General features: G+C 40.5%; 2 protein-coding genes across 3 annotated transcripts in view; both read left to right on the forward strand.

Moving 5' to 3' along the window:
• The window catches only part of RecQ4 (RecQ4 helicase), a 394445-nt gene that overhangs the window by 15690 nt on the left and 363919 nt on the right, over positions 1–14836 (forward strand). The window lies entirely within an intron of this gene.
• ZnT63C (zinc transporter 63C) overlaps positions 35–14836 on the forward strand; it is a 99657-nt gene continuing 84855 nt past the window's right edge. The window contains exon 1 of one of the 2 annotated variants that reach the window (XM_065230525.1): positions 35–134. The gene's annotated coding sequence lies outside the window, so the exon portion shown is untranslated. Of the gene's footprint in view, positions 135–903; positions 1294–14836 lie in introns of those variants that run through there. The other variant, XM_065230524.1, reaches the window with a different exon arrangement.

Consider the following 14836-nt stretch of genomic DNA (forward strand, 5'->3'; position numbering starts at 1 on the left):
TGTGTTCATCGTCGACCTGGTCGTGAGTGTTTTTATTAAATTTTTTTTCTCGGGGTTTCTCTGCAATTCGACCGAATTTTGCTGCCCACTGCCTAGCCTAGATTGGGGTTGCTTCCGTGGGAACTAAAAAACAGGTGAACATTATTTCATTGTTTTCATCATTTCATTTGCTTGATATCTTCGGAAGTGAGGTTTGTGTGCTCCACCAAGGCGCGCAGCTTCTTCGTTAACCGAGAAGATTCGTTCGTTTTGTGGTTAAAAAAGTGCGTGTGGATGTCGGATTCACTTCAAGGACGACCGAACATCATCAGCAACTTTCCGAATAAAGGAGGAGGATGAGCAGTTCGATAATCAGGTCCTTTGTCAGCTGGTTGCAACAGTAGGGGAAGACAGTGTACTTATTGTATATCACTGCAAAATGACGAAGTTATGGCCACGAAGGTGAAGATGAGCCCATACCAAACAACTAGGTACCTACGAGTAGCGAGAAAATCGTAGGAAAAAAGATTCGATTAGGATGTCATGCAAGTGGAAAAAGTTGTGTTTTAGGTTTTGGTGTCATTGTTGACGGTATAAAGTAGGCGACCTCTATTTGTTGTTGGTGGATTAGTTTTTTTTATGTTGCAAAAGTGGTCTGTGCGGGTAGCCTTGGAAGCAGCTGGAACAAGAGAAGCGCTCGGATATCATCGGTACACTCTGTAGCGCGTAGCATTGCAGAAAAATCCGGAAGTGTTGTAGAAGCGTATCTAAGTCAGTAGGGTAAACGCTCCTGTAGTTGCGGTAAATTAGAAGCGTTAGGTTCCTATACTTTTTTATGGAGTCTCCTGGAGGAAACTAATGAAGGAACCTAACGCTTCTAACGTACTGGAACTATAGGAGCGTTAACCCTATGTATGCTTGCAGTGATTATGTGTTGGTTTGGTTCGTAAATTTTGCACGCGGTACTCTTTAGTAGAGATGTTCGTAAATATTAAATGAGTATTCAGTGAATATTTCGCAGAAATTACGTCAGAAGCGAAAGAAGAAGTTGCGAAGAAGTAAATTCCGACGGAATGGTTAAAGTAAACGGTAGTGATTCAGCGATTCTTCGGTGATTTTTTTTTCTGGATACGATTGTGTGGGAAAGTACTGTAAGCACGCCAAACATGTGTTCGGGTGTCGCCTCTTCTTTGGCTACTGGTGGTGAAGACGACGAATGATATTTCGAGAATATTGGAGCCGTTTCCACTGGAGAGAAGAGTGCAAAACAATAACGCATCCAATTGACTGACCCCTCGGCTATACGATCTATAGGTGAGTGATTAATCGTTCATTTAATCTCTTGACTTGCTGTTCATTCCATTATTGTCTGCCGTCCGTCCGTCCCGTAACCACCCTCACCAATTACGGACGTGTGTATTTAACACTATTGAGGGGAAGGTCATTAGGTTTATCATCACAGCCAACCACCCCCCGAAAGTGGAGTATGTCGCTGTGTCGCACGTCTCCCAAGCATGGCTACGAGAGAAAGCGCTAGCTCAATGTGCTTTCCATCGAAAGTCAAATAAAGACCTTCTTAAACTTAGTATACTGTGAGCACTTCCACAGAGACTTCTGGAAAATGGTTTGAGAATTCCAATTGGGTTCTTGGAATTTAATATAAATTTTGGACACTCGAGTCGTTTGGTCGAATTCCGTTCAGTCGAATGCCGTTTGGCCGCAAGTTGTTCAACCACATTTTAGTAAGCTGAAACATTAGAATAGAATTATAATACTTTTTTTTCATGGTTTTATGACTGAAAGTTATTTTCGCTAAGATCGATACAATGAATTGAAAATTACAGGGAGGTACCATTATTTGCGGATGAAGTTTTACCTGACATTTTTCAGGATTCCCTGGTTGGTTTTTGGTAATAAAGATAGTGACCCCAAATTTTTTACCTTTTTCACATGATGCTCTATAGTTTGATGACTAACTATCAAAAAATTAACTTAGTAGCAATCTGGTCACTGGATAAAAGTATTTCTAGATTTCCGGGGATTCCCGGGTAGAGCCGTCAGCTGTTTCCCAATACTTGGATAGCTAAAAATGGCTGGAAAATGTATTGTTTATATTGTTGCAGGTCCTTAAATTATGTCTTAGTTGTCAGCAAGACAGTGTTCGCAAGACCCATAATCTTGGAGGTGGTAACTAATTGATTAATTTCCAGAATCATAAAAGTTTGCTCCACATTTTGAAAACTTGACTGAAACTTCTGTATCCCAAAATCTTGAATATTTGACTTAGAGCTAGAGACTCTTAAAATTATTTGCATAAAACAAAACCACATACCGAAAACAGTTAGTTAGTTAGTTTAGCTTTATTATATTACCTATATCGCTATTCTGTATTCCGTTCGAAACGGATTTCCGATACATTTTGTTTAGGGTTAATTGGGTTTTTTTTTAGCTACGTACATATTTGGAATAACGTAAATTGGAGTGTGTTCGCAGAAAATTCGATCCCAGCCTCCCTCATTAGTCATGGGTGGATCGAATCCATCCATGACTAATGGGTATGTACGTAGATAAACAGTTTGTTGTTGTTGTTGTTATATGCTATACGAATGAAAAATGGCTTCTGTGGGTGGCTTTGACATAAGGATTAACCGTGGGTGTTGAAGGATTCACGAAACACTAGGCTTTCTGCCCTTTGCATATTCATTCATTCGCACCACCATCATACACTTCATCGGCCACGACGAACCAGGACGACGACGTAGGTACAATGATGAAAGTAAACTTTTTCTTTTTCTCGACTCTCATCAATCGAGAGGGGATGATTCGGTCGTTCCTGTGCAAGTTCCTGAGCTAAATTAGGAGCCCGGGAGGTTGTGGTGAGAGAGGTGATCAAGATAAATATACTATGTTGAATCTGTAATCCGTCCCGACTGCATGGGGCGTGAGAAAGAGGGTGGTTTGGGGCCATGGGTGGTTGGTGGCAAGGAGGGTCGTATCACATTCTTCCATCGAGTAGACGCGAAAAATATGAGCTAGATTGCATACCATCGTCATCGTGGTCGTCTGGTTTGATGTGACACGTTTATTCAGAATGCCCTTTCACATTTGTCCCATGCCATACCTACACTACCCCAAATTTCTCATGGTATGAGGGACAGGGGAGAAATGTCAATGAGTCATTAATGAAGGGAATATTAGTTGTGAGCAGCATTTTTTTTGGATAAGTGACATTTTCCAACCCCAATAACTTTTAAGATTTTTAAGAAATTGATACTTTTCACAAGATTGAACACCTTATGTGTGCGAATTAATTCAAAAAAGCTACTGAAATTTCCCTAGGGCTTGAACAAATTTCCCAACACGAAGCGATTCCTTACACATATTCAAACTCATAATCAACAACCCTTTGTTAGGAAATATTCGTTGGCTTGTACATCTTAACGGGACCTTTATGCCTGCCCTCAACACAGGGTGCTCAGAGTAAGTGTCACTAAAATAAAATGAATCCAGAACAAAATACATCCACAATTTTATCATTCAATTTCTATTGAAAGCTACATGTTAGACAACCAAACCATATTAATGCGATTTGAGCCGTTATTTTCTTTAGAACTTTTCGCAAATCCAAGCAGCAAAAGTTACCTGAATCGGTCCATAGTAAACCCATTTGCGATTCCTACATATATTTATAACCTCAAATAAAGAAGTCAAGTGGGTTAAAATCCGGAGAAGATGTTGGCCACTCTTCGCTAGGGATAAAATCAGGCAAATTTTTCGCGCAAAAGATTTGGATTATTTATCTTCAGCAGTGTGATCTGCGGGAACTAACCGGGAATTTGATTGGAATCTTAAAATAATTAATCTAATTAATCTTAAGAATTCTTGTTAATCATGGATCTTAGATTGCTGTGCACGAAATCTTAATAAGCTTTCAATGTTTGAATTTACTAATTTATTTTTTTGGAACTTATTTCAACTTAGCAAGGTTATCCTTTTACTTTCAAAATTCCCCTCAATAATCTCATGATTCTGTCTGGTATAGCCTAGATATTTTCTTTATAAAAGTCTCAGAATTCTGTGCAGAACACTTTGACGATTGATTCCAGAAAAAAAGCATCGGCGCCGGTAGTGTAGTGGTAAGCGTGATTGCCTCTCACCCCATCAGGCCTGGGTTCAATCCCAGTCGGCGCCGCCGGGATGTTCTGAGGCATAACATTTTTGATCACGCCTTCCTTCGGAAGGGAAGTAAAGCTGGTCCCCGGTTCATGAGTTGATGGGTCGATAGGTAGGGTCCAAGTGTAGGAGCTGCCTCCCTGGCGTCGGTAGCATTGGTGCTCAGCACGGAAAACAAGATCGACGTAAAACAAATCAAGGAAAAAAAAAATCCAGAAAACTGATGAAATTAACTTCATTTTTATCTTTGTATTCTCAATTATTCTCTAGAGAATTTTCTTTAATTTCTTTCCTTAATTTTCATTATAATTCGTATGGAATATTCTTCGAAAATCTCTTGGCATGCCATTTAGTATTAGTGTGATATTGAGAGCGTATGAGAGTGGAAAACTATCAGTTGCTTGATGATTTTGCCAGCACTGAGTCCTATCATTATAAAACTTTCCGTGGGGTTAATTCACATTGAAAACTCCTTCGAGTTCCCTTCTCTGGTGTTCTATTAATAATCATCATAGAAATCTCTTCATAACTACCCACTTAGAAAAAGTAATGTAAATTTAGGTGCTCTGAGACTGACATATACGAGCGTCAATTTTGACATAAAATTGAGTCATAACAGACGTGCAATTCCATACAATTGTCTTGAAACACTTTTCAGAATTCTCCCCCAAATTTCTTTAGAGTTATCCCTGGAATTCCTCTTCAATACCTTCAATGCTTCAAGTGTCAGAATCCTAAAAATTTGTTCATGTCCAAGAGCTATGGTTTGCTTTTTTTCTTCTAAAATTTAGAGATCTTTAAAATACGGCAAATTTGAAGTAAAACTATCGCGCCAAGTTCAAGTAGTAGCATCGTCTCAAAATTTTGAAAATTTTCTTATGTAATCTTCGAAAAAATCTTAGTACGAGAATTCAAAAGCTATTACATAGATCGCATTGTTTACAAAAGTAATTTTTCGGCTCAATCTATTAATTTGGCCTAGTCCCTTAAACTATTTTACATGTAAGGTCGATGCCATAGTGAGAGCGAAGAGAAGCAAAGAGGCCGATCGAAGCGTTGAAACGAATGTAAGGAATAATATCATTAATGGGATCGCTTCTATTCGCTCTCACTATGGTATCGGCCTAACTTATGCCTTGTTCAGACTACAGAATTATAACATGTTATAGCGCTATCTTGATGTTGGTTTCTGTGTTGCAATTATTTGACAACCGTTATAACATGGTATGGTTAGGTTAGGTTATCTTTACTAGCGAGACTTTCAGCCAGAGGCTGGTTCATTTCTTGACGAATATTGGGGAATCCAGAAGGGGTCCCCCCTAGTGACAGAGTTTGAAATAGCGGTGGGGAGCCAGAAGGGACCCCCTAGTTAGAGTTAATGAGAAGGGACCCGGGAAGCGCTATCTTGATGTTGGTTTCTGTGTTGCAATTATTTGACAACCGTTTTAGCATGTTATGGTTACACGGTAAGAAAAAAGTACCCAAAATTGAGTTCCTTTCACTCATCACGTGGCTTCCGTGGGGATAGGTAAAATTAAGTTAAAGAAGAAAACTCGATTTTGAGTAATCCTGGCGTTGACCAAGTTGACAAAAAAATAATAAAACGGAGCAGACTGGAAACGAACCATGGACGTTGAGATTACGGGGCCCGTGTGTTGACCACTCGTCTATCAACGTTTGTGAAAATGAAATGGTTAAAGCCGCATAAGAGCAACCTCAATGAAAATAAACTTATATTTGAGTTCATTTATTATTACTCAATAGTTGAGTAAATTTTAACCAACGCCGCTTTTCTGATTCACTCAACGGCGGACCTCAAATGATAGAACCCAACGTTGAGTTTTTTTTTAACTTAATTTTGAGTATTTTTTCTTACCGTGTAGGTTATCTTTACTAGCGAGACTTTCAGCCACAGGCTGGTTCATCTCTTGACGAATCTTGGGGAATCCAGAAGGGGTCCCCCCTAGTGACAGAGTTTGAAATAGCGGTGGGGATCCAGAAGGGACCCCCTAGTTATAGAGTTAATGAGAAGGGACCCACTAATTAAGAGGAGTGGACAGTCCAGAAGAGATCTCCCTAGTAACAGAGTACATATTTGTTTATCAGAGTTGGCTGTCGAGGTCCTGTCGTAGTTAGTAGGTGTTCCTGGCTTGGTGCATTTGGTCGGCTAATTGTTATGGTGGTGTATTCAGAGTCCGTTATAGAGGTTGGTTCGATGTAGTGGGTCGGTTATGGTTGGTTCCTGTCAGTCAGTTAGGTCAGATGTTCTTATACATGTTGGCGTCCTTGATGAAACATATAACAGCTGCTTCGGTTGAAGGGTCATTGACCAAGGCGTTTCTAATATTCGTTGGGATCCCATAAAGATCCCTAATTCCCTGAAAACCTGGGCAATTCACTAAGAGGTGCTCTACCGTCATCGTTGTGTTGCAAATATCACAGTGTTTTCGGAACGAAGTCGCACTTCCCATATTGTGGGTCGTCCGAGTATGTCCTGAGCGGAGACGAGAAAGAATCAGTTTATCATGCCGGTTTGGGGAATCTTGCCACTTGGTGGTTTCCCCTTTGATTTTACGGAGGAACGGTTCCCTTTTGCTGGCCCACTCCTGGGCCCAAGCATTCCGAAGTTTGAACTTTATCCAAGTCTTGATATCAGGTCCTGGAACGGTTTTAGTAGCGAGCCTTCCAGATCGGCCCGTAGCCGCAAGATGGTCTGCTTCACAATTCCCCCGGATATCGCAATGCCCGGGGATCCATAGGAAGGTAGTGTTCGACGGAGCTTCCAGTTGGATCTCTTGGATCCAAGGATGTCTCGATGTCTGGGATTAAAAAGCTGTTAAAACACTTGCAGAGTCCGAAAGGATACAGAGCGGTTTGCTGGCGTGGAAGATTGCCGCACTTTCCGCAGAGAACACAGAGCACTGGTCCAGGAGTCGGATATTGTCAGCGGGAACTGCAATTCCAAGGCCGACTCCTCCCAAGGTCTTAGAACCATCCGTATATCTGTGGTGGTGGTCGGAGTATTTCGTACGAAGCAGTTCAGTCACGTATGCGTGCATTTCTCGTGAGTTGTTACCAGTCTGGAATTGTCTAGCCCATCCTCTGCTCCCGGTCCAATGTAGTCTCGACACTGGTGGCAGCTCCTGATGGGCCAGGTTCCTTAGAGCTCTGTTCCGCTCTTTGAGCAGACAGACTTCTTCGTTTCCGGCAGTCTTCTCCAAATAGCTGATTCTTCTGCTTATCAGAGTCTCGGAAACTTGGTACCGGAAAGGCAGGACACCGAATTCAACACATGCCGAATCCGCAGGAGTGGACGGTAGGAGCCCAGCTGCAATACGGATGGCTTAATTATAAGTGTCCGTAACAAGCTAAGTTTTGTGCGGCAGCTGTTCCGTACATTGTTGAAATGAGAAGCGAAACTTAACGTCCGGTCCAAGAGCACCCCAAGTATTGTGACCGTCTTCCGGAAAGGTATTGTGGTACCATCACACTTAAGAATTGATTGTGATGGACGGTGTGAGGATCGGCAGATGTGAGAGACTACGCTTTTGTCGGCTGAGAGCACGAATCCCATCTGGGACGCCCATCTTTACAGCTGCCTGAAGTTTCCTATGTATACACTTAGAAATACTCAATCTTACACGTGACGGAATCTATCTTTGACATAATGGATGAGACGTAAACAAACATGGCATGTAAAATTAAGTGCTCCGAGACTGAAAAGTTTGAAAGTACGTTTGATTGAGCTGAATTTGGCGTCTATTATGACTCAATTTTATGTCAAAATTAACGCTCGTATATGTCAGTCTCAGAGCATCTAAATTTACACTAATTTTTCTAAGTGGGTACGGCCAATTTCCAAGAGAATTACGTCGTCTGCATAAACGAAAATATAAATCTCCTTTGGAAAAGGAGCCTCAAAGAACCCTTTCATTGCGACCAGGAAAAAAGTGACCGCAATGACGGAACCCTGTGGGACTCCTGTCTCTTCCGCTCGAATTGAGGAGTGGTGGTTCCCGATTAGGACCTGGAAGGTCCGGCCGCAGAGAAAATTTCTAATGAAATGTAGGATGTGGCCAGCCAGCTGCTGGATGACCCGGGGTGTGACGTTCTGGAGAACCTCTCCTAGGCCGGTGAAGTATGTTCCGGTTCCATGTCCAGGTCTGAACGCGTGCTGCCGGTGATCTAGGTGGTTGTTATCCTCCAAAAATTGCATTAATCGACGATTGACCATCCTCTCCAAGCTTTTACAAGAACAACAGGTCAACGAAATTGGCCGGAAGTCTTTCGGTGTGGAGATCATCTCCCCATGTTTGGGAATGGGGACCACCAAGCTGTGGGTCCACTCAGACGGCATTATGTTCTCCGTCCAGATATTGTTGAGTATGCTCAACATCGCAAGTTTGGTTTCCGGCGGTAAATGTCTGAGCATAGGGTATCCGATTTCGTCCGGGCCGGCTAAAACATGTTATAACTGCTCAGTATGGCCAGCGTTTTGAATAAAAATCAGAATTCTGGGAGTTTTAAGAACATTTCAAATTTGGAACGTAAAAAATTGGATCATGAAACCCGACTTGACGATTATCTGTTGCAAATAATTAAATAAATAAAATTTATTTTATTTTACAAATGAAGAGACGGTTTTCCGGTCCGGTTTTCTGCATTAGAAATAAAATTAAATTCTGTAACTTGTTTTTTTAGAAATTAACTTTTGAAATAATCTTAAGGATTTTTTTGAGTTCATCTCATAATTGTCTTGGAAATTTAAACATCTAGAAATTCTCAGGGTTTTTTGTTTTGATTAGGAAATTTCCTTGAAATTTAGGAAATTCCCATTAAATGCAGCTCTCAAAGCATCCTTTAGAAATTACCTTTAAGTTTACTTCAGAATTCATTTGGAATTCACCTAAAAGTTCAGTTGAGATTCTTCTCATAATTTGTAAACCATATTAACGATTCTCCATGGAATTTCTTGAAATTCTCTTCTGAATTCCCTTGAGAATAATGTACAGTCAACTCTGCATAACTCGATATTCACTATCTCGATACCGAGTTATAGAACCATAATTAAAACAGAATTTAATTGCCACTGCGATGGTTATTTCCTATGGGATTGTTGTTCTATATCACGATGGTTCCTTCAATATCGAGTTGCAGAGAGTTCACTGTATTTTAAACTCCCAACTATACACGCTATTTCAAAACTCTCCAAATTTGGGTAGAATCCACCCAGATCGGTCAAAACTGAACCTACCTAAAAATAGGTAAACTATGTGCGGAATGACAAGTTGACAAATGAACAAAATCGATCGGATTCATGTCGGTGTTGTCCATTTGCCATCTTGTCACTCCCAACATAGTTTATCCATTTTTGGGTAGGTTCAGTTTTCACCGAGCTCTGGGTGGATTCTACTCAAATTTGGGTAGTTTTGAAATAGCGTGCAGACTTAGGGTATGCGATATAAGATTTTGTCTGTTCGATACAAAACGAAACGAAATGTTTATGCCATAACAAATTCCGCGAATCCCATGGCTTAGTGCGTTGAACAATTCTCTCCATCGAATTTCGCTTTGGGATACTGCGGCATTGCCACTTGCATGCACATTTAATGCCATATCCGCCACTCAGTTTGATTAAATAAGATTTTATCTAGTCCCTAAATCGGCAAACACAACTGGGAAAGTTATGTATTACAATGCGAATTTTTCGTCATTACACTTCTATGGAATCTCAAAAAAAAAACTTACTCCCCGAGGTTAATTATCCAGCTAAACTCACTGCCGCTTTGTTTTACGAGTTCGACGACTTTCGCTTCTTGCCGCTAAATACCTAGGGGTTCAAGATCGAATCGCGTGGAATTTCCACTGGAATGTTTGTTATTCCCAGAACGCACTGCAGCAGCCGTTGTCTCGTGTCGTCCTCGGCGCGTTCCTCTTTCATCTATACTATAGCGAGCAAAATGTGGCCATTCGTTCACGACAAAGAACTAAAAAATTTAACATTGTCGATTCGATTCACTGTAGGATATAGGCCCGGAATCTTTTCGCAGCTGTTCTACGAGCAAACAGCGTGTGGTACTCATTAATTGCAGTTTGTTTTTCGGGCGTTTAACTCCAGACTTTCTTTGTCTATGATGTGTATAACAAACGAGAGTGCAATTGATGATTGGCGATAATTTAGAAACAGATGTCAGATTAAACATAGCTGGTAAGAAAACAATGGTCATAAAGAAAGTGTATTTATCCTCACAGAAGAATGTTTAAAAAAAATCGATTAGCCTGTTTCGTTTACTACAGAGCAATATAGATGCATATTTTACTTATCTATATGAACTAAGGATACATGTTGCTAATCAGGTCGCAGTAGTAAGTGAAATAAGTTATTGGATTTTTTAATCAACTAAAGGAGAAAATACCTATTCAAAAAAATATCACAATCTATCGATTCTTTTCTTCGAATTTCGCTTCCGCTAATAACTCGGCTACAAAAACGCTTCCTGTCGTCCGGTTTTTCTTCTGATGTAAAAACATGTCTTTTAACAACTCCTTTCATCGAACTGTGTGTCGAAAATATGTTAAAATTTTGTCGAGCCAGATACATGTTTGCCCCACAATGCATAGTTTACGCTAAACGTCGCTGCCTTTATGTCAACACGTTGTATTTCATTGTTTTTGTTGTTGCCGATGCGTTGCGTCGCGTGTGCAAAGGAATTTTTATTATTGATATTGTCGGTCAATTTGGACATAGGAAACCCCACATGCGACATTCGAATTTACTCTCGGACATACTGCGCATTATAACGCATCATTGTGTGAATATAGCGCACTATGGCCAACACTATGTTCAACGTACAGAACAGGAGTAAACTCGATTGTAGCGTGTGGGGTTTTCCGATTTTCTACTGTACGGATAATATAATTCCTCTCATTAGATTTGACGTTTCGCTTCGCGTTCCGCGTCAGCATGGCTACGACCTAAGGTCTCCTATCCCCGTGATGGGGCTGCCATCCAGCGTTGGCAGATATATACCGATTTATCGGCCAGAGGAAATTATTGTGAGAGACTTTTATCTTTTTAAATATCTCAATATATCAATAGTGCTCGAACCACGAACGATGCGATTAGCAGGCCAACAACATAGTAGAAACGATTCGATGCGATAGCAATTGGCAAAGTGAAATGAAGCGGCAAGCAAAGCAACCTATGACATAGTGAAAGCGTTTTTGAAAACATTACAGTTGCGCGCGCAGTGCTAAATATTTGTTCAAATTTGTGTCAATTCAGCATGGATTCATCCGAAGAGGAATGTTTTGCTTCCTCAAGCACGATTAATTTCGTAATGAACAACAAAAGAGAGTTTGTAGCTCACCCGATCAATCGAAATAGAAGGCGAGGTGAGGAGTTCTTCAGCTTGTACGAAGATCTTCGTAAATATCCAGAGAAGTTTCGGCCTTACACAAGAATGGATATGGACACATTCGATCTAATTTTGAATCTAGTGACAAACAAGACTATCAGTCCACTTGCATTCGCAGGCGTCAAAACACAACACGAACAGCTCTGCCGCTTTGCTGAACGCTGCACACCTCTTCGCATCGCTTTCACTATGATAGGTTTGGGCAATTCCCATAGAACGCTCATTGAGGGAGATTTCACGCAAGCGCTTCGCTTATTTTTTTTTTATTTGACGTTGTCATTGATGACAGGCTGAGGCCGACGTCGGCCCATCTCGCCAGCGCTTCGCTTATTGCCAACGCATCGAATCGCTCCGAATCGTTTCTACTATGTTGTTGGCCTCAGACCTGTGCTTTCTTCACTGCTCTCCTCATGCTTCGCAATATGGATATGCAGAAGCGAATAAGAAGCCCTCATTTCCTCTCATACTCGATTTCGTATGATTTTTCTGCTGAACGGGAATTAGAGAGAATCGTGGCAAGTGTGTGCGTTGTTCCATAAATAAAATGCTTGCTGGTATAGTCAAAAGCGTAGACAGAACACGCAATATAAAAGATACAAAATTCATTACATCGTCTGCAACTTATATCATCTGCTGCGGTATTTGCTCGAAGGATAACTTCTTCGGTTTTCGCTGGAACGTTTTCTGGCTTCCCCTGGATGGGTCATCGAATTTTTTCCAAAAGTTTCTTTAAATTTTCGCCCAGAAGTTTCTCCATATTTGCCTTGGAAGTTTCCCGAATGTTTTTTGACTTTTCTTAGAACATTCAAACTTCGTGCAGAAGAGCTTATTTAATGTTTCTTCAAAAAAATATTCGGCGCCCGTCAGAAGCTAATTCAAACATTTTCCGGCAATTTTTTCTGACATCTCCTGGAAAGCAAATTTTCCATTCTTAGTCCAAAAGTTTGAATTTTCGCCTTCAAAACGGCAAAAATATAAAATTAATTAAAATAGTAAATTCTGATAAATGCCGACTTTTTTTAAAAACATTTGATTCCGATAAGCTAGAAACCAATCTGGCATCGCTGCTGCCATCTTAGGTGTTGCTTCTGCTTCCGGACATAAGCATTTCATATACAACAGCTGGATACCAGTCAGATGCTGTTAGAACTGCCCCTCCATGCTGGACAGACTTATAGCGGTACCAACTCGCTTGACGGAGACTGATTTTCGGATATTGTGATATTTCGAAGAAATTTAGCAGAGACCACTGTTAAGCCCCGCCATATCCATAGATAGCTCCCGCTGCTTGTTCGGGATTGCTTATTATATATTCGTAACTAACCATTATTTCTAAAAGCCTTCCGTTATCGGCAACCAGTGTCTAACAGCTAAACTCCGCTGAGCCCTTACTTTCTCAACCAGTACATCGATCCTTCGTTGGCACCACGGAATGTGCGCAGGATCAGGGAATCAAGAAAATGCTATCTTCCGATGCTTACCGACTATGAAAATACTAGTAAACGGAATCGTGATCAGTGTACAGTAAAATCATGGATTATCATTTGTGTTACACATCATGATCAGCAACAAAAACGATATTCAAATGATATGATAACAATCACTTTGTAATATATCTCGAAATCTAGGAGCTTGCTGTCTTCGGAAAAGTTGTTCTAGAGGTCAAATACCGTACAATATGGAAATTTTTGGAATCGGGAGGACCCATATATGTTGAAAATCAATCTAGGCCGCCATTTTGAAATCCGCCATCTCGACCGTTGATTTCGGAAAAAAAAAAACTGTCAAATACCCTACAATATGGGTATTTCTGGAACTGGAATAACATGTAGATGTCGATAATCAATGTCCACCGCCATTTTGGAATACAATTTGGCGGCCTTTGTTTTTAGATAAAACTGTCCACTAGTCAAAATGGCGGCCGACATCGATTTTCGACATCTACACGTCATCCCGGTTTCAAAACTACCTATGTTGTAGGGTACATTTGTTTCTAAAACCAATAGCCGCCATCTTGGATTCCCAAATAGCGGCAGATATTAATTTTCTACATCTGCATGTCATCCCTGTTCCGAAAATACCGGAATGACGGGACTGACATCAAATTTTTCCACTATGGGATTTCACAAATTTGACAGTACCCTCTTAACAGGTCTATAAATGTATGGCCCAAAACAAACTTTGAACAACACATACGAACTTTGCGGCTGTATTGCGTATTTTACAGCTGTCGCTTACACCGCATGTGTTTGTTTTGCGTTGGTTGTAAGTGTGTGGGTAAAAAATAGCAGACAACAGAAAAATGCTGGCTTAGCAGCTCCTTGTCTGAAATCGATGGCCACCATCTAGGATTTCCAAATGGCGGCGTGCATCAATTTTCGACAGTTTTTTTCTTAAATCGATGGCCACCATCCTGGATTTCAAAATGACAGCAAACATCGATTTTCGATCTCTATACGTCATCCCCATTCCGAAAATACCCATATTATAGGGTATTTGATTAGCCTTGTCTCACAAGAGGAATTTTCAGTGACGACAGCTGATGATGATGATCAGAGATTATCGCTATTTCATATGATCATGATCTGTTACACAACTGATAATCGCATTATCATTTCCTGAACTGTCCATTGTGATTTATGGATTTGTACTAATCATGAGTGTAACCAAAATGAGCATGCCATTATCTTTATCTGAATCGTTGATTTTGATTCCCTGCGCAGGATACATGAGTGAGTGAATGAGAATGTAGAGTAGTTGTAAGACAAAAGGTTGAAGGACGTCCAAGGTCGAACGAATGGACCGAAGGACGAAGTGGCAGAGGAAACGAAACAAAAAAAATATAAGAACCAAGGTAAAAGGTCGAAAAAGCACGCAACCTCAAACACAGGCTTTGAATCATTCAACTGAAATGCTCAAAATTCCTTTCTGTCGTTTAAAGTTGATTGCTAACTAACAGAAGCTATTGAACTGAGAATGTTCGAAAATAATTTCTCCCTCTTGGAGTTGACTTATTCCCCACAATTCAAACATTAAGTCTGAGATTTCAACAAATTAGCAATGTCTCAGAGTTTCCAAAATTTGTCAAGTCCAAGATCGCGATAATTTTGCTAAATGATTCCAGTGTGAATCCTTAACAATTTCCAAGCTGTAGAAAAGTATGTTTTTGTTAACTTTCCAATCGCAAAGTTTATTGATGTCCGATGTCTGGAATTGTGAATATTTTTTTGTTAATTTTAGAAAATGTTTTATGTCATAGAATCTTG

The sequence above is a fragment of the Ochlerotatus camptorhynchus genome, unplaced genomic scaffold (assembly GCF_037179485.1).
Source record: "Ochlerotatus camptorhynchus isolate MF236.1 unplaced genomic scaffold, CSIRO-AGI_Acam_v1.1 ptg000330l, whole genome shotgun sequence".
Lineage (NCBI taxonomy): Eukaryota > Metazoa > Arthropoda > Insecta > Diptera > Culicidae > Ochlerotatus > Ochlerotatus camptorhynchus.